The following is a 25,827-nucleotide window of genomic DNA, read 5'->3' on the forward strand; positions in this document are numbered from 1 at the left end:
ATAGGACTACCAGCCACTGTATCAGACAGCATAGATGGAGAATATTTTTATCCTTAAAAAAAGTTCTAGTAATAACCCTGGTCTAAACAACTGCCTGCAAGATATCCAAGGGGATAAAACACAGGTCTGAAATTTCTGATGGACGGAATAGACACAGAGCAAACGATGCCATCCAGAAAAGCTAATTCATGTGGGTGACAAAATGAAGAGAAAAAAAATCCATTTCTGTGGGGACATTCAGGATTTCTGGAGATTCATTTTGAGGACCAAATCCTAGGGAAAACTCACAAAATCATCCAAATCCATCTGCTTATTTTTTGTATGTGTTGTAAAATGTAAAGAAGGAAAATCATTTCTTTTTAAATCTTACATCAATAAGACACTATTTGTTTGCCCTTTTTAGTGTTCAGTATAGACTTACAGTCAACATGTCTCAGAATGAAACGATCTGCGATACTTGGTGACAGGCAAAAGTACAAGAGAATAAAAATTTATGGCATAGGGCATTATTTCAAATTTGGTTTTTCATATTTTTCTTTCAGTGAGAAGATAGCAGGTCTCATCACTTGCAGCTTTTTTGTGACTTATGACGACAGCCCACCTCAGCGGCTCAACGCACCATTAAATTTCATCTGCAGTACATTCCCCACATGAAACCTAAATCTCCATTAAGCCCCTGCAATATCATGCAGTAAATTTCTTTGGAGTAGGGATAACCATTACATCTCTGTAAAAAACATCATTTTTTCCGCATATGAAAATGGTTAAACTAAAAATTTAATGACTGAATCTAGAAACGGTCCTCTAGGCCATAGAAAATGAGTTTAATCTGTGAATGTGATTTATGGCTGTCGGGGCACCAAACTTCATCATGCGGCCGTAGCTCACAATAAAATGTGCCGCAATCCCTCCTAATGACGCCTGGGGTCTGTCTTTGTCTGACGGGGGGTCTTTAGTACCTCGGTGATGCTCTCTGAGCTACGGGAATGTCTGTATCCACCCTGCTCGATGAGGCAAATGTAACATCAGCTATCAAGATTACTGACCTGGGACTGAAAAATTGCTCAGAAGTAATGTTTTTCTATCCTTAGAATTAGAGCATTCTATTTTGTTCTGGAGGTTATGTGAAATATAGAAGGGGAAGGCTGAAAGTATTAAGATAATGAATTAAACAAGACAGCTACTTAAATTGAGTCCCATACAGACACAATTAGCCAATGGACTGGGAACTACAGCTACTTTGCTGTATCTGTGAAATTATACCATAAATTTTCATTGGATGAACCACGGCTGAGCATGTTCTCAAGGAATGTGGGGCATTTTCATTACACAGGAAATGCTAATATAAAGTAAGGTCAAAGGACATTGCTTTGATTATTTATAGCTACCTGCCAAATAATTGAGGTTTAATTTAGCCACATGTTCTAATTAATGTGTGATTAATCAAAATTTACATAATTTCTTAACCATTTAGATATGCATTTATAATTTTCATATTGTTAAATATACCAGGAATGGATGAACATGTTGAAGAAAAATATTGTTGGAATATCAACTGCTGCTAAAAGTTACAATATGATATTTTAACGTATCTATATTAGGAGGTGTCCAAATTTTATCCCTTAGAATTTCCCTCATTAATATTCATACATTTCAAAGGTAAAAATCATAAATTTTAGCATAATAGTGTTTCATCATTTTCTTATTCCCTGAATTAGTTATTTACTGCTGTGTAATAAATCAGTGCCCTAAAACTTAATGCCCTAAAATAACACATTCTGTGGGTTGGAAAGCTGGGTATGGCTTAGCGGAGTCTTCTCACAAGGCTGTGATCCAAGTGCCATTTGAGACATAGTCATCCTGGAGTTCAGCTGCTCTTTCAGTGGTCGGAGCAGAATCCTGGCCCCACAGGGCATTGGACTGAGGCCACCCCACGCCCCACACCCCGGGGCCCTCTCCGTTAGAGCAAGCAAGGGAGGGAATAACGGTGAGATGGAAGTCACAGTCTTCTGTAGCCCAATCCCAGAAGTGACATCCACCACTTTTCCCTACTCTATTTCTTGGAAGAAGTCACAAGGTGCAGCCCACACTCAAAGGAACCTGACTGTGAGTATTTAAAAATCCTGAATGTCTCCAAGTGCCTAGGACAATGAGTGAGGAGTGGAGCTACCCACCTGTCAGGGAATAAAGAAGAAAGCGCAGGTTGGAGGAAGGAGGAGATACTGAGTTCAGTTCTGTCTATTTAGGCGTCCCTTTGGCACGGGCAGGTGGGGATACCCTGTAGCCACCCAACACGGGGTCTGCGAGAGGCGGAGCTAACCACACCCATGGGAAAGCCACCGGCACAGGTGCGTGAGGCAAAGGACAAGGACAGACAGCAGGGAACTCCAGCGTGCAGGGACTGGGCAAAGAAAAAGGAGCCAAAAGGGAACTGAAAAGAGGTGGCCACAAAGGTGATGTCACCACCATTATAACACTAAGGAAAAGACAGACGAGAAGCTGAGGAGGAAGGGAACAGCAGGGAACAAGAGGTCTCTGTCCTGCTGTTGAGGAGCTCCAAGGAGGACCAGGGTCTGATCTGATAAGAAAGCGGCATCAGAGACCACCAGGAAGTGCGTTTCCATTTGCTTACCGGGCGGAAGCTGGACTGTGACAGGTGTAGCGACGAGCGCAAGGTGGGGCAGTGGTGAGCGCACGGACACGCAGGCTGCACTTCAAGCTGACTCAAGATAAGACTTTTTCTCCTATCAATTTGACAAATTTCTGTAAGGTGTGTTACCAGTGGCATAGAAATGTGGTTCTACCGTACAATTCTGGTAGCAATAACTATAAACTGAAAGGTTCTTTCTGAAAGGCAACAGATATTGATAACCTCTCAGAACCCCCAAATTTCACATTAGGAATGGATGCTAAAGAAATAAGCAGGGATGACTATAAAACATTATAGGATAACATTTTAACAGTGGAAGCCTAAGAACATCTAAAATGCCTAACCATAGAGGATATTTCAGATAAATTAAGAAACAGCTTATATGTTTGTCAAGGTAAAACTGTCTACGACCATAACAGATAAGCCCTGACTTCTCGGTGGCTTAACAAAATGCAAGTTTATTTCTCTGTCCAGTCTTTGGGGGATCCAGTCTGGCAGAGGTTCTCCCCTACCCCAGGTCCGGAACCCAGAGGCATCCTGCATGTGGACATGTGGTCGGGGGTGGAGGGAGAGAGCCAGCGCGGGGACGAGCATGGACACGCCACTCCCACTCCCACTCCCACCTAGAGGCCGGGGGACGGGAAGGCGCAGTCCCTGAACAGGCAGCTACTTCCTGTTCTATTACACACCGTGGAAGGGGAACACGATCTCTGTGGCCAGCCAGCCACCTCCGCCACAGCGCACCCCGTGGCCCAAGCTCACCCACCTGAGTCCTCGTCCCCACGTGCAGGATCTGTTCTCCACACGGGAGTGCGGTAGGTGCTCTGGCCGGTCTGGCCCCCCCAGGCCCCTGCTGGAACAGGACCTACTTTTCCAACAGCTGGGGCTCCAAACCTCTGCACTCCTTCTTTTCTCTCTCATTTTTTGCCTACAAACAAGCAACAGTTTGCTTCACCTCCTGTAATTGTTCAATGTCCACTTTGTAGGTTGAATTCAGTGTTGAAGTCCTAACCCCCGATCCCTGTGAATGGACCTTACTTGGAATTAGGATCTTTGCAGATGTAGTCAAGTTAAGAGAGGGTCACACTGGATTAGGGCGGGCCCTACCCCCAGTGACTGGTGTCCTTATGAGAAGAGAGAGGTTCAGAGAGACACACCCCACACAGTATGCGACGGACACTGAAGGTGGAGGAAGACACAGGCAGGAACTGGGTGGGGCAGCTGGACGCCAGGGGACAGGAGGGAGCACCAACAACCGCCAGAAGCTGAGAAGAGGCGCAGAGGGACTCTTTCCCAGAGACTTTGAAGGGAGTGTGGCCCTGCCAACAACTTGAGGCTTCAGGACTGAGAGAGGATGAATTTCTGTTGTTTCAAGGGTCCAATCTGTGGCAGCCCTGGGGGCAAACACAGTCTGCACTCAACCAGCACAGCCCACACACACTGTTTTCAAACTCTTCCTTTACAGGGCCAGGCAAATTGGTTACCCTTAAACTCATTCTTGGAGACAATTTAACCAAATGTTTTCTCATCCCATACCTTGGGCCTCCATCTTCCTAAGCTTCAATGCTAGGGGTTTCACTGTCCCCTGCCTGGTGTCTAAAGCAATGTCATATGTTTTAAGACATTTATTATGGTAGCACACACTTTAACATACTAGTTTCTGTGTTAAAGTAACACTGATCGATATACCAAATTCCATATTTCAATGGTTTAATCCCATAAAATTTTGTTTCTCACTATGGAATCTAGCGCTGTAGGGATGGGTGGAATGGAGCTCTCTTCTGCGAGGTCATTCATGACCCTCGTTTGCTAGAGGCTCTCCCAGTCCTCAACATGTGGCTTCCAGGGTGACCTTGGCCACGGACATCCAGCGAACAGATGAGAGAAGTCATAGAGCTGGGAGGAGAAATACCTGCTTCTTAACTATTTTAGACCAGAAGTGACACACACCACTATGAATAAGAACTGGTGACACGGCCCTACTTTGATGAAGGTGGGGTAGGAGGCCACCCTGGATGGACATCCACATCCCAGACACAACCTGACAGGATGGGACAAGAGCGTGACGATGGGCTGAAAGCTTGTGTCGCCACAAAATTCGTATGTGAAATCCTAACCCCCAGGGTGATGGTGCTAGCAGGTGGGGCCTTTGGGAGATAATTAGGTCATGAATGTGGAGCCCTCACTCAAGGGATTAGTGCCCTTATGAAAGAGACTCCTCTTTCTGTCATGAAGACAATGAGAAGTTGGCAGTATGCAACCCAGGACTGTCAACCACCACAGATTGTGCTATTTCAAAGACTATTCAAGAGTATGAGAAACTTCTCATAATATAAACTTTAAAAATTACTTCCACGGTTAAGTCACATTTTGTGTTTCTCTACATCTGTGTCTAAAGCACATCACCACCAACATGGAGCAGTGTACATATGGTTGGCCATACATTAGATATTAACAGAGGCTAGTGTGTGGGTAGGATTATTTGCGGTTTTTATTTTATTCTTTATACATTTCTATATTTTCCTAATTTAATACATACATGTTTTAAATTGGAAAAAGAAGAAGCATGATTTTCATCACAGAATAAGAAAAGTTTAGTACGGTGCCTGGTACAAAACAGGTGCTCAATGAGCTTCTGCTGAGTTAATGCATGACACTGGAGAAGAAAGAAAAGAGAAGGGACGGTAACTGGAGAATAATTCAGGATCAGGAAGGTGTTTCTTGAAGGACAGGCTGCTTGGGCATGTGCATAGGTTGGGGAAAAAGGAAAAAATTTCATATACACAATGATGGGACAAAAGCTGCGATGGAGAGCCCCGAGGAGAGCCTGGTATTGGGTGGAAACGTGGACTAAAGAGAAGAGAAGGTTTGCTGAGCAGGCAGGGCAGAGATCGACTTGTTGCACGTCTTATTCATGTAGCTTCATCTCAGTAAACTAGGTCAGGTTATTTACAGAGAGTGAAGAAACAGGAGCTAAGAAGGCTCTAGTGGAGTTTGGGGGAATAGAGCATAGTAATTAGTGTCATTGGGTTTAAACTAGAAAGAAAAGGGAGATTTAATTACTAAGTGTTGCAAAATTGTATTTTAGGTACTTTGCTTCAAGTCATGTGCTACTTTTTGTAATTGTGATGATCTGATGTTATTTCCTCTAATTTTCATCTGGTTGTAGGCAGTGTATCCACATCTTGGCTCTACTGTGTTCGATACTAATGAAAGAATAAAATGTGATCCAGTTTCATGATTAGTTATATTCCCCTGGAAACCACTCTCCTTCACCCTTCAGCCCAGCTGCTGAGGACAGGTGGATCTTCACCATGTTTTTTCTTAGTTTCTGATGGAGGAAAGAGACTAGTAGGGTGTCGGCACATGGAGTGAAAACATATAAGAGATAGTTGGCAACGCCCACATGGCAGAAAAGAAAGTATCTGCTTTGGTAAAAAAACAAAATTCTCTCTCAATAACCTCAAATAAACTCCATACTGTCTCTTGTGCCCTCGAGTGAGCCTTGGTCTTAGGGATCCACACTTGACTTACCTGCTTCTTTCCTGCTGTTAGCTAGCATCCCCCACCTGTGTCAGCTACAAGCGGACTCGCTGGTTCCATACTGGGAGCTCCGGCTTCTCCTTTTTCTCTGCAGGGAAAGGGCAACCACTCCTTGTGCTTCCCACTTTGAATACAGAGCACGAGCCAATGCACCTGGCGCACAAAGTCCAGCCCTACAGTAAGTGTTCAATACTAATGAAAGAAACACAGTGGTCTTTGCACATCACTAAAAAACACCAATACTCTTCCTAACTCTCTAATATCTAGAACTTTCTTTCAGGTGCCATTTGATGTTGAGAAAGGCCTCAAACCAATCAATGGAGAAATGTCTTATGTTAAAGGCATTAGACAGGGAGCAAATTTATAATTTGACAATAAACGCTCTGTTGGCTATAATCTAGGTCCTCAGCACGGTATCTGGAGTTACCCCATTGGCTAACTCCCTCAGCAAGTGGCTGCTATATCAGGCTTTGTGCATGCAGAGTTATAAAGACCATGAGAGGAGGCCGAGGCAGGGCAGATCGTTTGAGCTCAGGAGTTCGAGACCAGCCTGAGCAAGAGCGAGATGTCATCTCTACTATAAATAGAAAGAAATTATATGGACAGCTAAAAATATATATAGAAAAAATTAGCCGGGCATGGTCATGCATGCCTGTAGTCCCAGCTACTCGGAAGGCTGAGGCGGGAGGATCACTTGAGCCCAGGAGTTTGAGGTTGCTGTAAGCTGGGCTGACACCACGGCACTCTAGCCTGGGCAACAGAGTGAGACTCTGTCTCAAAAAAAAAAAAAAAAAAGACCATGAGAGGGAAGAAATCTAAGCTGTACCAAGACTACTTTGAAGAGAATTATGATGGAAGTGTTTATTAAGATTCCCGATAAATAAAATACCATGCACAGGATGGCTTATTGGTGAATTTGAGCTGTTTCAGGCCAATTTTCTTTATAATCCCACATGTGCTCACCAGCTGACCCGTATCTCGATATCATCTGCTGGACATTACTGAGATAGTAGGAACGTTCTCCCGGAATGGGAGTGGGGATACAAATCAGTTTTCTCAAAGTAATGTCAGTATCTATGAAATTTACCATAACCAGGGGATGATCAGATAGATATATCACTGTAGAACCACTGGCTGATTTTATTTTTACGGTAAGCATGGGATGAAAAGGATTAGTGTATTCATAACTGCCACAAAAAAAAAATAAAAATTACCTAAAAACACCATTACCAATTTTCAAATTTAAAGGCAATACAGCAGTAAACTCTAAAATTTTGGAGTTGTAGAAACTATAGAAATCAAAGAGTCCAAATTTTATAGGTAGGGAAACAATAATGATGTCTACTTGGTAACAGCTGAGATTAAGACGGACTGCTATTAAACCCTATAAATACCTCTTTCAGCCAATCACGATGCAATTTTTACTGTTAATTGTGTAATCTGTGTTAAATAATAATATCTTTATCTATTTACTATGCTAAAAGTCATGTCATATAGGTCATGTCAAAATAACAAGATAAATAAATAAATAAAATAAAATGAGAATTGAATAAATTCTGCAGTTAATTTAGGCCCTATTCATATCTGCCAAGATATTTCTCTTGTAATATTCAGATACAGATAAGTTACAGACTTGAGTCACGCAGATAAAGCTTCAATGTTTTACTTCATTTTGTTTGGGTGAACATAGATATTATATGAAAGATAGGCATAATTTCCTGCTATTCATCTAAGGACAACTCAGACTTAATACATGGAAGTAACATTTTTTAAACAATCGTTTAACAAGCTGCGTGCTCCTTGACAAAGGTATTGACTTTGTGCAATTGCCAGGGGCCGTACTCTTGTCCTTGTCTGAGCTGGGCACATCACTCTTTGTGCATCTCCATCCCTGCTGCCCATTTGTGCGCAGAAACAGGTAAGCAATACTAGCAGCCCCTTCACGTGTCGTGGCCCTAAGTGTTCTGTCTATTAAAGGCAGCTGGATCTGAAATCCAATAGGACCCGACTTGCAAAGATAAGGAAACTAATACAGGCTGCGGCCACGAGCACTGATCCACCTTTCTAGGTCAGCAGCTGCTGGGCGGCTGGTCTCAGAGCAAAGCCTGGAGCACACGGCCGTGAACACACCGGGCGCTCCCCTCACTCAGCACCACCGCTGCCCCCAACACTACAGCTTGGTTTTTACAGCAATAAACTGCTCCATCCAGAAAACTGCAACTAAGAAAGCCCAAACTACGATAGCAACAAAGGTCAGAGTTTACGATAAAGAATCCACTTGAATTGTCCGGGAAGCATCTTTTCCCAGATTCCCTCAATCTGCTAGAACAAAGGGTAGGAATCAATATATTTTATAGTAACCAAGGAAAGCACCCCGGTGTGCAGTGCTTCCTAGGGGAAGCCCCCGAGGGGATCACAATACGCAGGGATCAATGAAGTAACATTGCATTGCATTCACTCCACAATAGTAGCACAGCTTGGTGGGACAGGACAGCCCTTCATTCGGCCAGGCGGCAGCTTCTGCTGGCTTCCTCAATTTGAAAACTGTATTAAGTTCATACCTACTGAACACACTGGCAAATCACTCCTGACACTGCAATTTCACTGAATGAACCCAGCAAGCTGGGTATCGTCATTTGTGAAAGACGCTCTACTTTCACATAGAAAAATAAAACTTTGTACACTTTCCTTTGCACCTTTAAAGCCTATAGGCTTACACATGAACATATAACTCTGGGTTTTCATATAGATATAATACATATCCCACTAGAAATTTAATCTTCTTAGATCCTAGAATCACTAGATTCTGGTGGTTTGGGTGAAATTTCTTTAAAAGAATTCTGGCTCAACTTGGTATTCTCTGTGGCTGTCCTTTAGTGACAGACAAGGCACTTTGTGTTATTTTAACATTTTATATCCTGTAGCCCATTCACTCCACTAAATATCTGTTTTATTCACAGCCTGTAGACATAGCTGTAAGAAAGTCTAACCACAGAAGGAAATTTTAATTTTTAAGCAGCTGATGAGATGGCAATCTGTCTTGGTTGCTGCCATAATCTTCCATTTACAGCTGACATGTTTATTCTTGGGCATTTAAACTGTGGCCCAGAAAGCCATGAAGGGAGGCCAGTTATAAATGTTAGATTTGATTGGAAATGACATTCCAAAATAAACACGCCAAAGAGCAACAGAGCATTCTCCTACGCATCTATACTGCCTTGCCCTCAGTCACACAACCCACGGACACACACACACACACACACACACATGCAGAGTGTGCTCTTTTGCAACTACACTGCACTCATGAAGACACACAGAGACATGCGCAATTTCTATCTGATTCAATCAAAGGAGAGAAAATGAAGTGAGCCTTGGTCAAAACAAATGTCATCTTACTCCGCAGCCCAGCGTGTGAGGAAGCCGCCAAGCCCCATCTTCCAACATCACATAAGAATATTTTTAAAGACACAGGAGGACACATTCACCCTGAAAGATCAGCTGGGAGGTCCCTTTTGCACATCACTCAATTCTCTGATGAGAAAATAAAATGAATCAGAACAATAATTGTAAAGGAAGAAATCATTTTGAAAAAAGTATAGACACAAAAAGAAATATAAACTGGACGGGGCCTTCTGCCCAGAAAATCAGGCAAACAAAAACAAAAGGACTGGAGGGAAAAAAAGAAAAATTTTAAAAAGAGGATATTTAAAAGGCATAGTTAACAAACTGCGAAAAAAAGAAAGAAAAAGAGAACAGGCAAGTATGCTGACAAGATGGGGTGGCCAGGGAAGGAAGGAACAGAAGGGCAGCGGCAGCAGAACGCTAAAATGCCCAAACCTACCTCTGTCCAGTGCTCTGCTTTCGGGAACTAGCCTTCCACGTCAGACACCACTCGGATAAGGAGGACATCGAGGCGGAAACCCTTAACTGCAAATCTTTAAACTCCAGGCCTGTTTTCAGACACACAGCTTGGGTTTAAGTTATTGGAAGATGCAGTTTCTCCTTTTAACCTTTTAGTGTGTGTGAAAATCGTGTGTGTGTGTGTGTGTGTGTGTGTGTGTGTGTGATTCCGGGAAGACATGACAATGGGAGAGGAACAGTTGCTATCCATTTGCTAGCATGTCCCAACAATCCCAAACCTGACTCCACGATGTCATTAGATTATTTCTACTCTTCATGTTTCTCCCAGTTTCCCCTTTTCAGACAATAAACCCTGCACCGTATTCAAGGCTACTGCCACAAGTTGTCCCCCACAAAAGATCAGCTAAGTGTTCTGCACAAACCTTGCATCATGGTTTGGAGACACGCTGCATTTTCCTGTCTTATTATTATTATTGTCGATGTGTGTGGCATTTAACTTTAAGTGTACTGTATGGATACACTAAGTTAGATGAGCGCAGTTAGGGCTGTGTCACATGCAGGTGAGGAAGCCATCATCTTAGATGAGTACATAGAATGTTCCAACTTGAAATGCACAACACAATTTAAATCAAGTAACAGCAAACGTTGCTTTCCTTATGTCTAAAGTAATAACTTTCAAATAAGTATTTCCACTTTTATTTCACCTCATTTCTTTATCACTTCCTGGAACTTCATCTTTTCTCAAATGCTTTTATTTTCATCACATTTCTCCAATTTGGCATTATTTTTTGACTTGACCCCAAAAACATATCACATTAGTCTGTATCTGCTAGAATTTTCCCCAGGGCAGTTAAGATGGAGATACTATTAGAAGATAAATTGCCAAATGGTCAATGTAGTCCGTGTGGCTGTGGGCACGGATTGCTGGGCTGGTGAATTGCTAGGCTGATATCACCAGGGAGAATTTCTAATAATGTTACACAGGTAGAATCATGAAGTCCATGCTTCTGAATGATGAAGAGATTCTTTTCTGCCTGGACTCAAATTTTAATTCACTCTTCCTACATAGAGAAGCAGAGCATCAATCCCATTCATCTAAGCGTGGGCTGAGCTCTTGGAGCCCTCAGAAAGCAAGAGTGCACCTGCACCACTGCCAAAACCGTGAGGGGCCTGAGACTTCACCCTGCTTGCAAGCTATCGAGTTAGCCTGCTACCGTGTCATGGCTGCCTCAGAAGATATGAGACTCCCAGGTCAGAGACACAAAATATATAAAGTTATTGTTCACAGCAAAAGCATGGCCAAAATGCCAGAATAATTGCATCAATATTCCAAGCCCCAAGTCCCTCAGGAGCTTGGAGGGACAAATGACATCTGCACCCGCCATGAGTGGCATTACAAAAGAGAAACCCTGAGTTCACTGCTTTTGGAGTTAGCAGAAGGAAGACTGCTCTTTTCCTGAGGAGAGATGGTACCTCATCCCTCAAGGTTGCGCTCACTGCAGACAAAACCCTGAGGCCAGGTTAGCTCAGGCAGGGCCGTGCATTCTGGGGATACGCTGCAGGACATGGACGAGCACAAGAATCCACAGAGCAGTGTCTGCCAACCAGCACCGTCCAAGTAGAGAAGCCATTTTTAGCATAATTAATTATTATTATTATTTTGAAGAAATCAAAACTGTTTTAGAAATATAACCAGTGGCAAAGGTTGTGCTTCACATATTAGGTTAAAGTAATTGCAGATTAAAAGAATTTAGTAAGAGTTCTCTGAAATGTTCACTGAACTCTGAAGCAGGAAAGCAGCTGCATCTGCCTCAGCTCAAACCCCGGCTGTGCCATTTACTAGCTGAGAGCCCTCGACCAAGTTGCTTCATCTCCCTGTGCACTAGCTCCTCATCTGTGTTAAGGAAGTAATAACTAATGGTAACTAATTAATAAGTCATCGTGAGGATTAAATGACTTAGCATAGAAAAAGCAATATAGGTGTTGGCTCCTACTGCTGATAGTGTCATCGTACTAGCATACGCTAGGTGGGAATCGTATGGAATGTACATTTAACACTACCAGGACAATGAAACAAGATAAATACATATTAGAATTAGAACAAAGACAGGCATTTTTAGGCGTTTCACCAACTCTTGGCAAGGCTGAATTAGAAGTTAATACTAGAATCTACTGTTTATTATATTTAGTGTAGTATATACAATTATGCTTAAATGTACCAATAACACGTGAAATATGTCTTATGTCAATGTCCAATTATTTTATTCTAATTAAATAAGTTCTGTTGTCACAATAAAACCAGTGAAAGTCTGCTCAAGGGCTTGGCATAGCGTGACATTCTGACCCCGAGGTGGTACCCCGAGGTGCGCGGCACCCACAGAAGAAAGGTCCCCTCACCAAAGCTGCTGTATGTGGGGGGTGTCCTGCATGTCATAGCAACACAGAACCTACCACTCATCAAAGAACTGTCTTCAAATGATTAAAAAATCAAATAAATCGGACTTCCACTTCCAGAGAAATGGAATAGAAGAACTTTTCCTTATTCCTCCTGCTAAGTAAAATTAAAAAAGCCCTGGATATTACATATAAAACAAACATTAAAAAGCCTCTGCAAGGCAAAGGAGAAGGCACATTGGCTAGGGGCTGTAGCACCCAAGGAACTACATACATCACAGTGAGTTCCTGAGGGATGGTCTCAGTTTGGGTTTTATTTTCAGCTAGTGTTTTTGTTTTTGTTTTCCTCTTATATCCTACACTTTAAGCTGGAGAAGCTGGCAAGCCCAAAATGCCAACAGGAGCAGACAAAAATAAGCCCCAATAAAAATGCCTGCTGTCTTTAACCAAAGGATCAGGAAAAGAGCAGCTCAGAAAGACAGAAAACTTTTAGATAATAACTGCTCTGCTCCAGCCAAAGGAAAGACTGTGTGGTCCCATCCCACCCATGCCTGAAAAAGCAGAGTGGGAAACCTAGACCTGCACTTCCTGCAGGGTGAAATGAGACACCTCTACCCTGCTGTTGGGGTGTGTTAGAGAAGGCAGAGTCGGGAGCTGGGACTTTCATTCCTGCTAAATGATAATGAGGCTGCAGGGTCAGCGGAGACCTGGTGGGGAGCCCGGACTTCCACCCCAACCCAGCAGTAATGAGGAACCTCTCCCCAGCCCCCCAGCCCCCCGGATATGCTGGTGTCGCAGGTGGCCTAGTGGAGGGCAAGGTCTCTCACATCACTCAGCGATCATAAGATCACTTTCCATGGTGTCAGTGGAGGTGTGTGAGGAACACTAACGAGGCTCTCCTGCACCTCCCTTCCAGGGGGTAACAACAGGGGCCCACTGATGAGCCAGAGCTCCCATCACTTCCCAACAGTAACAAGAAACCTTCTCCACCCTGAATATCAGTGGGGCTGGGGGACTGGATTTGTACCCCAACTGGCAAGAGTGAGGCAACCCACTCTCCATTTTTCTGCCAGAGGGATGTCAAAGGAAGCTAGCCAAAATGGGTTTAAATAAGACCTAGAGTCTCATAACATAATACCTAAAATGTCATAATTTCGGTGAAAAAAAATCACTCATCATACTAAGAACAAGAAAAAAACTCAGCTTGATTAAAAAAAGATAATCAATAGATCCCAACACAAAGATGACCAAGATGTTGGAATTATCTGATAAACACTTTAAAGCAGTAATCATAAAAATGCTTCAATGAGCTGTTATGAGCAAGCTTGAAACAACTGAAGAAATGGAAACTCTCAGCAAATAAATAAATAGAATTATATAGAACAAAAAGGAAATTGTAAAACTGAAAAATACAATAATGGAAATTAAAAAAAAAACTCTCAGTGTGTGAGCTCAACAGCAGAATGAAGGGAACAGAAAGTAGAATTAGTGAGCTGGAAGATAGAACAGCATAAATTACTGAATATTAAGAATAGAGAGGCTGGGCACGGTGGCTCACGCCTGTAATTCTAGCACTCTGGGAGGCTGAGGCGGGTGGATCGCTCGAGGTCAGGAGTTCGAGACCAGCCTCAGCAAGAGCGAGACCCCGTCTCTACTAAAAATAGAAAGAAATTATCTGGCCAACTAAAATATATATATAGAAAAAACTAGCCGGGCATGGTGGCGCATGCCTGTAGTCCCAGCTACTGGGGAGGCTGAGGCAGGAGGATCGCTTAAGCCCAGGAGTTTGAGGTTGCTGTGAGCTGGGCTGACGCCACGGCACTCACTCTAGCCTGGGAAACACAGCGAGACTCTGTCTCAAAAAAAAAAAAAAGAATAGAGAAAAAATAGACTAGAAAAATAATGAACAAGACCTCAGGGACCTATGGGACTATAACAAAAGATCTAACATTTTTTATCATTGAAATCTTAGAATGGAGGGAAAAGAGAATGCAAATGAAAAACTATTCAAAAATATAATAGCTGAAACTTGTCAAACTTGGCAAAAGACATAAATGTACATGCTCAAGAATCTAAGAGAACTCCAAACAGGAAAACTCCAAAGAACTCCACCCCAAGATACAACATAGTCAAATTTCTGAAAACTGAAGACAAAGAAAAAATTCTTGAAAAAAGCAAGAAAGAAATACACATTACCTATATTGAAACAAATAATTTAAATGACAGCAGATTTTACATCAAAAATCATGGAGGCTACAAGGTAGTAACACACTTTTTGAGTGTTAAGAGAGAACTGTCAACTGTGTAATCCATACCCAGTGAAAAATATCCTTCAGGAGTGTGAAGAGGAAACCAAGACATTATCAGATGAAGAAACACAATAGAATTTGCTGCCAGCATATCTACCTTTAAAAGAAAGGTAGCAAAAGGACGTTTTCTAAAGAGATAAGAAATGATAAAAAGAAAGAATCTTGGAACATTGAAAAGGAGAAAAGAACAAAGTAAAGACTTAAAATATGGGCAAATACATTTTTCTTCTACTCTTGAGTTTCTAAATTATGTTTGAGAGTTAAAAAATTACAGTATTCTCTAATGTAGTTCTAAATATATGTAGAGAAAATATTTATCACAATTGCGCTGTAAATAGGAGAAGGTAGAGGAGTGTAAAGTAAAGTAAGGTTTTGACACATCATTTGAACTGGTAAAATGTCAACACTAGTAGGCTCTGATAAGTTATGTATATATAATGTAATATCTAGAGCAACTACTAAAATAGCTATACAAAAAGGTACTCAAAAACACTATAGAAAAATCAAAATGGAATTCTAAAAAATGTTCAAGTGACCCAAAAGAAGCCATGATAAAGAAAACAGAGAAGCTAAAAACAGAAGGAACAAATAAAAAACAAAAATGAAATAACAGACTTAAGCCCTAAGATATCAATAATCATATTAAATATAAATGGTCCAAATACATCAATTCAATAACAGAGATTGGCAGAGTGGATTTGAAAACACAACCAAATTATATTTTGTCTACAAGAAACTAAATTCAAATATAATGGTAGGAGTAAGTTAAAAGTAAAAGGATGGGGAAAAATATACTATGCAACCATCAAGCAAAGTAAATCACAAGTGGCTATATTAATATCAAATAAAGTAGACTATAGAGAAAAGAAATTTACCAGAAACAGAGAGAAACATTACATAATGATAAAAGAGTCAATCCACTAAAACATCGCAATTCTAAATGTATACGAGCCAAACAACAAAGCTGGAAAATATGTGAAGCAAAAATGGGTAGAACTAAAAGGGGAAATAAACAAACTCACAATTAAAGTTGGAGACTTCAACAGTTCTCTTTCAACAATTGATAAAACAACTAGAGAGAACCAGCCAGGATATATAAGAACTCAAAACCACATCAACCAACAGGGTCTAATTATCATTTATAGAATGCTCCATGCAGACATATTTTTTACAAGCACTTACAGAACATACACCATGAGAGACCATCTCCTGGGCCATTAAACAAACCTCAATAAATTAAAAAGAACTGAAATCATACAAAGTACATTCTATGACCACAATGGGCTCAAACTAGGAATCAATAACAGAAAGATAACATAAAAACCTCCAAATCTTTGGAAATTAAACAATATATTTCTACCAATCCATGGGTCACAAATAAAATCTCAAGTGAAATAAAATTATACATCAACCTGAATAAAAATAAAAATGCAACATGTCAAAATTTGTAAGACACAGCTAAAGCAATGCTGAGCAAAAATTTTAAAATTAAATGTTTGTATTAGTAAAGACAGAATTTTCAAATAAGTAATCTAAGCTCCTACTTCAAGAACCTAGAAAAAGGAAGAATAAAATAAACCTGAATCAAGCAAGAGGAGGAAAGTAATAAAGATAGGTGCAGAAATCAATGATATTTAAAACAGAAAACAAATCCAGATGAAACATTAGGTGATACAGCTCCTAGAGCTGATGTGGATTCAGTCGCCATAAATAGCAATGTCCTGTCACAGACTTGCTCCTGCTTTGGTGATATAGAAGACAAAGAGAGGCAAAAGGAGACCACGGCGTGAATTTCTATATCATGCTTTGATGTGAGCTAGAATCTTTTGCTCTCCGTGTAGTCAAGAGACATTTCCATCTGCCACCATATGAAAAAGTGTCCCGTAGAACTTTATTCATTCCTTTACTGAATCTTTGAATTACATGCATCCTCTGCCAGAGCATCTATGAATGAGCTATCATAGGTGAGTAGAAAACAATGTCTGAAAATTCATCTGCACCTTCCATTATGGAAAAATGTTGTGGTGGCATCTGATGAAATAGACTTGTGATTCCCTTCCCCAAAGCAGATCAGAAATCCTTAGTGCATTGATGCCGTGGTTTGGTACTACGAAGTTGCACATTCAAATGACAGAACAGGATTCCAAGAAAAATGAGGCATATGTGGCAGGAATGCAATTTTGTAATTTTACAGCATGAGGCACCCCTCCCCTGGCTGTCAGTCATGTCACCCTACCCCAGCTGGCAAGTTCTCCCTTATCAACCTGCTCATTTTAATGACAACAGCAAAGAGAATAACATAGAGACTTGTTTCGTTTTGCTTCTGCTGTGTCAGCATTACTTAAATATTAATTTCACTGTTCAGCTATAATATCACATTCTACAAATTGTTCCAAAACTAATAAAATTAAAGATGGCATCACTCATGCAGCTGGTAGGAAAGGGAACTTTGTATGTTTGAGTGGATCAGTGTTTATACATCTCAATCATAACATAAAGTTTTCGAATTCTTTTTTTTTTTTTTCTTTCTGAGACAGTCTCACTCTGCTGCCTAGGCTAGAGTGCCATGGCATCAGCCTAGCTCACAGCAACCTCAAACTCTGGGCTCAGGTGATCCTCCTACCTCAGCCTCCCAAGGAGCTGGGACTACAGGCATGCTCCACCATGCCCGGCTAATTTTTTCTATTTTTAGTAGAGACAGGGTCTCAGTCTCCCTCAGGCTGGTCTCAAACACCTGAGCTCAAGTGATCCTCCCACCTCAGCCTCCCAGAGTGCTAAGATTATAGGCGTGAGCCACTGTGCCCAGCCAAAGTTTTCAAATTCTAATCAGATATCAGCTAATGGGATGATTTAGACATGCCAACTTTTAATGCCACAAAAAATTATTTTTGTTTAATTAATGCTAAACTTATTAGACCAAAGTGTTTACAAATAAAGTTGTAACCTAAAATGGGAAGTGAAATCAACTTTTATTTCTAGATATCATGGTGGTTGAGGTTAGAAATTTTTAAAATTTATATATGATATACAAATATATCATAAATATATATAAAGACTATTGTTAAAAAAATGAATACAATACAGGGTGAAAAGAACACAGTCTTTGGAGAATGGAGATCTGGGTTGAACCTCAGCTCTGGGCTAACCTTGCCGGTGATATTTGAAAAGTTATATAAACTCTCTAAACCAGGGATTTCCCATCTGTTAAAAAAAATAATAACACACATTTTTAATGTTAATTCACTGTGCTAAGTGAATTAATGCATTTTTCTCATAACCACTCTCTGAGTAAGTCATTGACATTCTCCCCATTGGGGGAGGAAATAAAAACTGAGGCTTAGAGAGATTAAGTAACTTGCATGTGGCCATGTGGGTAATTTGGATAGACCCAGGATTAAACCTAAGATGTCTGATTCCACATCCTTTTCATGAGCCACAGCGTTTACATGTAGTTTTATTTCTTGGATCAAATGTGATACACCCATAAAAGTACTTGGCCCATAAGAGCCGCCCACAATTAATAATTTTATTCTTATTAGTAGTAGTAGTAATATTATTAGAATATATATTATATCCCAAATGCTTTCTGAAATAAGCCAATGTCTACACCTATAATCAAATTATAACAGTTTCTGTACCCTTTAATATAATTTAAACTGTCATCACAAGCATGCAACTTATAATTTCCCTTGGCATACTTTTTGCTTTATCACTTTAACACTGGTCCTAACCTGTGTTTCCACTTTCCTTCTCTTCCTTACCTCTTTTGTAGTACTTATCACACTCAAGTTAAGTAGAGAAAGGTCTTTCTCTCCCATTAGACATAAGATCCTTAAGGGCAGGAATGATTCTTTTTTCATTCCTTATTTCCTCAAAGATGTACACACGCAATGAAGGTGTGAGGAATGAAGGAAGTTTCCTCTCTAACAAATTCTACTTTTCCATTTTCAGGGGGCAAAAAGTTGAGTAAAAACATCAGTGTTTGAGGCAATCAAGATTTATATTACATAGTTATATATGTATATTATTTAACAAGCCTAAGGCTATAAGTCAAATGTTAGAAACAAATATAAGAAATAAAATCCAAGTGCCAGTCACAAGAATGTTTGCTCTATGTGAGTGGAACTTGGATTTTAACTTCTTAGTAAGTTCTTAGTTCAGAAGTTAGTGATTTAAAAGATGTTTTTTGATTATAGGTTCTAATGTGACATATAAAAGAATGAAATTCCTAGACCATAAAAGCCTCTGGTTACATTACTTGGCACATGCTATTGAGAGCATTGTGGAGATCCAGGGTAGAGATTAAGAATTCTGCACATGGGACACAGGCCACAAAGAATAAAGTGTGCCTTTAACAGCCTCAGGTACAAGAAATTACCCAAATAATGTAAGCAGCTATGCACGGAGAAACCAACGCATGCTAGCCACAAAACTCAGATAGGTCCAGCTCCAACTCAGGCTGTCAGTGAGTCAAAAACAATACACATGGTGTCACAAAACCAGCTGTGCATGAATGATTTCATAATTCTAATTGTCCTACTGATCCATTTTGCTACATTCATAATGAATTGACCACACAGCCACGTCCCTCAATCTTCAAAACACCTCTCAGCTTTCTCCTTCATTCCCCACACCTCCCATCCCCGTTGTCTCAGTCTTGGACTATTATGAGAGATTCCCAACCCAGACCCTGTTTCCAATGCTGTTCCTCCTCTGCCATGATATTCCACACTCACTTACATTTCCTAAAATGCAACCTCATCCCTTTTACCCTCACCTGAAACATTCCAGTGGTTCCTCATCCTTCTCAAGCTAGACTGGACCCCACCTGCTTCCAGGTAGAACTGAACACACTTGTCCCTGAATCTCCACCTTGTCTTGCATTTGCTTCTTTTATAGTTTCTGTAAATCCTTACTTTATTTTTGTACTTGTTAGTAGAGCTACTGAACTGTGAACTACCTGGTGGCAGGAACCACCTTGCTCATTTGTATTTATGGTACATATAAAAGGTGCATAATACCAACCTGCTGAATGAACAGATGATCCAACAGTGTATCAAGTCAACCATCTAAATCTAATTCCATGGGACCCTTTCTCAACAGGTCTTAGGTATATTAAAAGTCTGATATAATTTAGAAGTTCATACTAAAGGAATGTCACATTCAGTCAAATCCATCCAGTTCAAATCAATTTTGAGTTTTTATGACACTATTACACAGTTCCAGAGATTTGGAAGTGGGGGAGTCCTTCTTCCTTTGTGGGTGAATGCAACATAATCATGGCTTCCATTTTCACACTGCATGTGGAAAGTCACAGTGACACCAGCCTTCTTCCTGTCCAGCAGAAAACCACCCAACCAATATTTTAGAGGGTTCCAGAGAGCTCCCTGCTGGGATGCAGACCAAAGGGGAGGCAAAGCAGAACCCACCTGGACAGCCCTCTGCCATCCACTCCAGCAGTGGTTCTCAAAGTGTGGTCCTGCCCTGGCATATGAGAGGTCAAAGCTATTTTTATAATAACCCCAGAACACCATCTGCCTCTTTTGTTGTATTGACGCTTGCACTGATGGTATAAACAAACACTGGAGGAGAAAACCGCTGGCTCTTTAGCACAAATCACGGCAGCGGACACACCCTGTTCTTGCAGGACTCCCTGGGCCATGAAAAGCTGATTAGAGAAACTCCACCTAGCTCCCAGGGAAGATTAGGGGAACTTCCCGTCTTACCGGAGATAAGGCTGGAGAAAAGGAAGAAGTTCAAATTCCAGACATGAGCCATTGTGTTATGGGGAACAATATTTATGCTACAGAAACAAAAATATGAGAGAATAATATAAAAATGAAAAACCTTCTAGTGCTCAGATACAAATGAGTGCAAGGCTGCTCTCGCAGCGAGGCTTGCGTGCCTGGAACTCGCAGGATGCGCCTGGGAAGCGACCCCCACCTCGGATGGGCTCACAGCACAGTCCCAGGCCAGGAAAAGAAGTGAAATGTTGTGAGAGAGGAAAGAACAAATAGAAGAACTAACACCCCAAGAACCTGAGATGATAGAATAATCTTAAAGGAGACTATAGATTCAGAACATTTCAAATGATTAATGGGTGCATCTCAGTGAAGTAGAATATATTAGAATTCAAAAAGGAAAAATAAGCATAATAATAACAATAAAACAGATAATCATGTTTATGGAACAAACTAAGTCACTATAATGATAATAATAATAATGATGACAATTAAGAAGGGTTTGGGAGCCTCAGTAAATTTCAAGCACCTCTTGCACCTGCGTGCTGAACTAGTTAACAAATAAGAGAAAAGCATCGGCGGGTTGGAGATCAAATATTACCTTCATTACTCACAAAGCTGATATTTGAGAGGGCAGGTGAGATGGTGGCAACAATGGGCCACCCCAGAATTGTCCCTCTGCAGGGTGGGAGCACCAGTGTCCACGCGAGTGCCCACGGGAGTGACTGACCATTGTGACAGCAGCGACTCCCCAAGCAGGGATGAAGGGAGAACCTGCCCCACACTCAGTCCCTCTCCCAAACCCCTCACCAGGGAAGTCCCGCCTCCTCACCCGAGACGGATGGGGAGCGGGGTGACGACCGACAGGCCAAAGGTGTTGCAAACACAAGTTCCTGCCACAGAAGAAAATATTTGGAATGCAATTTATGTATTTCATGCTGCAAATGACTAAATTAAAGGCATTTTTAAAAAGAAACAAAAATATCAGACAATAATATTAAGATATGAAGATAAGTTACGTGTATGTTAAAATTGTGAAGGTAACCACTAAAAAGAATGGGGGGTTCTGTACCAATATACAGGGAAGGAGGGAACATGTAAATCCAATTAATCCAATAAAGAGCATTTAGGAATAAAGCAAAAATCAAAGTGTATGAAAATGGTAGATAGATACATAGAAGTCCTGAACTGTTAGCAATCCCAGTAGATGGTGTTGCAGCCAAAAGCTGAAGATAATCATGGAAGGAAGGAGGAAATATGGGGGACTCCAACTTAGAGACAGCTGATAGAACTACTGACCTACATGCTTTAAAAAATGCCAATATAACAAAAGACAACAAATAGCTGAGAAATATTCCAGACACAGAAGAGAATGAAACACAACAAATTTCCTGCATGACCCTGGGCCACACTGTGCGTTAGAAAAAGTTGTTATAAAAGTCATTATGGGACCAATGATAAAATTACTATAGAAAATAAAGATAGATAAAAAAATATTGTACCAATGTTAAATTTTCTAAAGATGATAATATACTTGTTCTTATTCTTAAGAAGAAATGCTGATCAAGAGGCATAATGTATGTAACCTACTCTCAAGAGCTTCAGGAAAATACTGCGCATATGGGGGTATATGTCGGGGTATGAATGCATACAAAAGGGAATGGTAAATTAATTTGGCAAAACATTAAAAATCAGTGAATCTGGATAAAGTGTGTAAGAGAATCATGCTATTCATGTGCCTTTTCTTTGTTTTAAATTATTTACAAATCATTCTACTTGTAGCTCTTTGAGGTATCTCCATATTGCTTTCCACAGAGGTTGTACTAGTTTGCAGTCCCACCAGCAGTGCATGAGTGTCCCTATCTCTCTGCATCCATACCAACATTTATTGTTTGGGGACTTTTTGATAAAGGCCATTCTCACTGGAGTTGGGTGACATCTCATTGTGGTTTTGATTTGCATTTCCTGGATGATTAGAGATGTTGAGCATTTTTTCATATGTTTGTTGGCCTTTATTCTGTCTTCTTTTGCAAAGTGTCTGTTCATATCCTTTGCCCACATTTCAATGGGGTTATTTGATTTTTTTCTTGCTGATTTTCCTGAGTTCTATGTAGATTCTAATTATCAGCCCTTTATTGGATAAGTAGCATGTGATACTTTCTCCCATTCTGTAGGTTGTCTATTCACTCTAATGGTAGTTTCCTTGACTGTGTGGAAGCTTTTCAATTTGACCAGGTCCCATTTATTTATTTTTGTTGTTGCTGTGATTGCTTTTGGGGTCTTCTTCATAAATTCTTTGCCTAGGCCAGTGTCTATAAGAGTTTTTCCAATGTTTTCTTCTAGAATTTTTATGGTTTCATGCCTTAGGCTTAAGTCTGTTATCCATTGTGAGTTCATTTTTGTGAGAGCTGAGAGATATAGATCCTGTTTCAGTCTTCTACATGTGGCTGTCCAATTTTCCCAGCACCATTTATTGAATAGGGATTCTTTTCCCTATTGTATGTTTTTGTCTGCTTTGTCAAAGATCAGATGGCAATATGAAGATGGCTTTATATCTGGGTTCTAAGTCCTATTCCATTGGTCTATGTCTCTGTTTTTGTGCCAGTATCATGCTGTTTTGGTTATTATAGCCTTGTAGTATAGCTTGAAGTCTGGTAGACTGATACCTCCCAGTTTGTTCTTTTTGCTTTGCTCTTGTATTATGCTGGATGGAGCTGTAGCCCATTCTTTTAAGTGAAGTATCACAAGAATGGAAAAACAAGCACCACATGTAGTCACCATTAAATTCATACTAATTGATCAACACTCATGTGCACATAAGGAAGTAACATTCATCAGGTGTCAGGCAGGTGGGAGGGGAGGAGGGAATGGGTACATTCACATCTAATGGGTGTGGTGTGCACCGTCTGGGGGATGGACACATTTGAAGCTCTGATTCGGGTGGTGCAAAGGCAATTTATGTAATCACAGCATTTGTACCCTTGTAATATTCTGAAAAATAAATACATAAATTATTTACAAATAAAATGTGTTAAAATGTTCAAAGAGAGTTTGCAATAGAGATTGTGATCATTTTAAACACAAAAAAATCACACTGCACATTGATAGCTAATTCGAGTATAAAGTCATGACTGAGAAGGATGTTGCTAACTTCAGAATGCACTGGTCCCTCCTTATTCACAGGGAATACCTTCCAAGCCCCCAGTGGATGCCTGAAACCGCAGGTAGTGCTGAACCCTATATATACTGTGTTTTTTCCTCTGCATACATACCTAAGATAAAGTTCAATTTATAAATTAGGCACAGTAAGAGATTAACAACAATCACTGATAATAAAATAGAACAATTTTAACAATACGCCAGCATCACCACTCTTACGTTTTGCGGGTAGTATTAAGTAAAACAGGGGTGACTTGCACTTAGGCACCACCATATCATGATAGTCGATCTAATCACCACGATGGCCCCTACGTGGCTCAGGGGCAGGGTCACAGACAGGTGGATGTGCTGGACAAAGGGAGGGCTCACGTGGGCAGGACAGAGGGGACGGCCAAGGTTACACCACTGCCTCACACTACTCACAAAGATGAGTGATTTAAAATTTACTAACTGTTTATTTCTGGAATTTCCATTTAATATTTTCGGCCATGATTAACTATGAGTAACTGAGACTGCCGAAAGCAAAACTGCAGCTATGGAAGACGCTGCTCTGAATGTTTCTGGAGGGCGGGGGAGAAAGGTGGGAGGGAAGTGAAGGGAGAGGTGGGGAGGGTATGAGGACCGCGGCCACTGTCTTCTCCTTAACTGAAAAGAAAAAGATTTGGACAAAAGGGGCCAAATGTTTATACTTATAATCTTGGTGAAACTTTCTTATATTATTCTCAGCCCTTTCTGTATGCTAGAATTCTTTATTAGTAAAGATAGATTTTCAAAAGGTATATATAAAAATCACCATATTTCAGAAAAAGAGAGTAATTAATAAAGAGACTAAAAATTTCATACTGATATAGAAATGGAAATGGGTGCAGGTAAGTACACATAGTAAAATGCCACTTGAATTTCTGTTTTTAAAGGATGCACACAAAAGATGACATGTGCCCTCAGTATAACATGCAGTATCGGATGCGCATACTTGCTAATACCGTCTCCAAATGCCGTTTAATGCAGTGAAAAGATGTTGAGCAACCTTAACCTCCGAAGCATTCTTTTAAACACTATGGAGAATATGAGGACGGGTATGCACGACCTCTCTGGTGAGTTAACGCTCTAGTGAGAGGCTTTGGTGAGGTACTCAAACAACGACTGATGACAATCTCAGGAGACCTCGGTAACAAGCACGCAGAAACCTTAGCAGTGGGGAAGGTTTTCAAGTCCCCACTTTACATATTTAAATATATAAGTAACTGTGGGATAGGGAGGAGAGAGCTGGCCCTGAGGGCAGCAGACAACAGTCAGGTCACCTACAGGGACATGGTGATATGGGATTTGATTTGGCGAGATCAACAGCAAGGGTATAAGTGGGTGTAAGACAGGAAGCAAAGTAAAATGGCAGATTGGACCAGTGGTGATTCCAGAACAAAACACACAGCCACTGTCCAAGGGGAACTGTAAAGAGTTTTAGAAAAGCTGCATTTGCAGTCGTAAAGGAGGCATTAAGGAATGGTGAATAGCACTGGGACAGTGACAATAGGAAGTCAGGGCAGGTTAGCAGAGACTCACTGGAGCTGTAGGAACTGCAGTGACAGCTTGAGAATGCTCCTAACTACCCAAACCACAGCCCGCCAGGACAGAGCAGTGGAAATGAGTACTGCAAACTCCTCCTTCTACTCCCCGTTCACCTGCCAGTGCTTCTCTTTGACTAAACCCCACCAGAAGCTGGGCGCCAAAGCAGCATGGGCAATGCACTCTGGGTGGATGGTCTCCTGGCCAGGAAAGACAGGGGCTGAGAGTAGATCCAGAGAGGCAGATGGAAGGCGACCAACACACAGGTGACCCTGAAAGTGAGGCCCAACATGCAGGTTGCAGGTGATCAGTTGATCGGCCATTCTGGTATGTTCACTCAGTGCATGGAGATAAGAGCCAACTATGGGTGCTGTTATGGGCTAGGCACCTTTTTGTTATAAGATAGATGTTCTAAAATCTATGTTATCTATTTTATACAAGTGATAGAAGCCAAAAACAGTGCTATCATTGCTGGTAGTACAGACTGTGCAGTCAACAACCAGAGGTACCACTGGCATCGATGTTTATATGACAGTGCTCCCTGGATTGGTGCAGTGCACAACCTGTGCAGTTGTGCATGAGAGCCTTGCTAAATCATTAAACTGTG

Source organism: Lemur catta, chromosome 13, assembly GCF_020740605.2.
Source record: "Lemur catta isolate mLemCat1 chromosome 13, mLemCat1.pri, whole genome shotgun sequence".
Lineage (NCBI taxonomy): Eukaryota > Metazoa > Chordata > Mammalia > Primates > Lemuridae > Lemur > Lemur catta.